The sequence below is a fragment of the Triticum dicoccoides genome, chromosome 3B (assembly GCF_002162155.2).
Source record: "Triticum dicoccoides isolate Atlit2015 ecotype Zavitan chromosome 3B, WEW_v2.0, whole genome shotgun sequence".
NCBI classification, from domain to species: Eukaryota; Viridiplantae; Streptophyta; class Magnoliopsida; order Poales; family Poaceae; genus Triticum; species Triticum dicoccoides.
Genome location: NC_041385.1, coordinates 370,551,750 through 370,554,343, shown reverse-complemented (window position 1 = coordinate 370,554,343; position 2,594 = coordinate 370,551,750).

Here is a 2,594-nt window from a genome sequence, read left to right as displayed (position 1 = left end):
GCACTACATGCGTTAGCGCGAGGCCGAGCAGGGGGTGGGGAGGGGGGAGCCTGGAATGAGCCGGAGTAGGCGGCGACGCGGCTTGCCTCGGCACCGCATGTGTAGGCAAAGTCGTCACACCCTGTCGCCCCCTGTCTATCTTAGGTGTGTGGCTCCAGGGTTGCGTGCATCCCATTTGATGGAAAAACAGAATGTCCGCATTGCGTCTGTCAACCAAGCGCACTACGTGCATTAAAGCGAGGCTGAGCAGGGGTGGGGAGGGGGGTCGTGACCCCCCTCCCCCATCCCCCTGCGAGGCCGAGCCTGGAACGAGCCGTGGTGCCGCATGCGTAGGCGAGTCCATCACACCCCGTCGCCCCTGTCTATCTTAGGGGTGTGGCTCAGGGGTTGCGTGTGTCCCATTTGATGGAAAAATAGAATGTCCGCACTGCGCCTATCAACCAACGCACTGCGTGCGTTAGCACAAGGCTGAGCAGGGCGTGGGGAGGGGGTCGTGACCCCCCATCCCCCTATGAGGCCGAGCCTGGAACGGGCCGGAGCAGGCGGCAACGTGGCTTGCCGCGACGCCGCATGCGTAGGCGAGTCTGTCACACCCCGTTGCCCCTGTCTATCTTAGGGGTGTGGCTCCGGGGTTGCGTGCGTCCCATTTGATGGAAAAACAGAATGTCCGCACTGCGCCTGTCAAACAAGCGCACTGCGTGCGTTAGCGCGAGGCCGAGTAGGTGGTGGGGAGGGGGGTCGTGACCCCCCTTCCCATCCCCCCGCGAGGCCGAGCCTGGAGCGAGCTGGAGCAGGCGGCGACGCGGCTTGCCGCGGCGCCGCATGCATAGGCGAGTTCGTCACACCCTGTCGCCCCCTATCTATCTTAGGGGTGTGGCTCCGGGGTTGCCTCCGTCCCATTTGATGGAAAAACAGAATGTCCACAGTGCGCCTATCATCCAAGCACACCCCGTCGCCCCCCTGTGTATCTTATGGGTGTGGCTCCGGGGTTGCGTGCGTCCCATTTGATGGAAAAACAGAATGTCCGCCGTGCACCTGTCAACCAAGCGCACTTCATGCATTAGCGCGAGGCCGAGCAGGCGGCGACGCGGTTTGCCGCGGTGCCCCATGCGTAGGCGTGTCTGTCACACCCCGTCGCCCCTGTCTGTCTTAGGGGTGTGGCTCCAGGGTTGCGTGTGTCCCATTTGATGGAAAAACAGAATGTCTACACTGCGCCTGTCAACCAAGCGCATTGTGTGCGTTAGCGCGGGGCCAAGCAGGGGGTGGGGAGGGGGGTCGTGACCCCCCTCCCCATCCCCCTGCAAGGCCGAGCCTGGAACAAGCCGGAGCAGGCGGCAACGCGGCTTGCCGCGGCGCCGCATGCGTAGGCGAGTCCGTCACACCCCGTCGCCCCTGTCTATCTTAGGGGTGTGGCTCCGGGGTTGCGTGCATACCATTTGATGGAATAACAGAATGTCCGCACTGCACCTGTCAACCAAGCGCACTGCGTCCGTTAGCGCAAGGCCGAGCAGGGCGTGAGGAGGGGGGTCGTGACCCCCCCATCCCCCTGCGAGGCCGAGCCTGGAGCGAGCCGGAGCAGGCGGAGACGTGGCTTGCCGCGATGCCACATGCGTAGGCGAGTCCGTCACACCCTGTCGCCCCCTGTCTATCTTAGGGGTTGTCACGACCGGTTTTTAAATATAATCCATATTAAAAAATTGATCTTTAGATCCCAGTATAGGAAAAGTTATCCTCACTGGTAGACAAATACTTGATAAACAGAGGACCAGTAGCATTAAATATATTACAGGGTTGAGCTGAGGCTGCTCAACAATTTATTACAAACTCGCCAATATCTTACATAAGGGCGGTTATGACACAGGGGTGTGTTGACATGCTACTAGCTCGAGATAAAAGTGGTGGTGGATAACTTGACTCCTAACTGGCAGCTCATCGATGTATTTATTTCTGGGGTGGCAGAAGCGGATATAATACAGCGACCAAATGCAGGATCGCACGGGACTGACTGGGACTCCTCTAGGCGTCGGACTCGCTATCGAACTCTTCATCCATGAGATCGCCTTCATCAACATCTGGCCAAATCAACAAGCCAGGTGAGTACTTTGAAAGTACTCGCAAGACAGTTCGGACAAAAGATATAACAAATGTATGCATGAATGCGTCATGAGCAAAAATAATGATGCTCATTCCAATAATAATATTTTTGCATGACTTGATAAGTAAAACAAATAACTGAAAACCGATCGGGCGTCTGGAGCGACGCCTCGAAAGATAAATAAAGCTCATGCCGCAGTCGGGCGTCTAAGCGACACCACATAAAGGGCTTATAAAAGAAATGCCACAGTCGGACGTCTGAGCGACATCGCAGAAAGGGCTTATAAAGAAATGCCATAGTCGGACGTCTGAGCGACGTCACAGAAAGGGCTTGTAAAAGAAATGCCATAGTCGGACGTCTGAGCGACATCACAGAAAGGGCTTGTAAAAGGAATGCCACAGTCGGACGTCTGAGCGACATCACAGAAAGGGCTAGTAAAATAAATGCCATAGTCGGACGTCTGAGCGACGTCACAGAAAGGGCTAGTAAAAGAAATGCC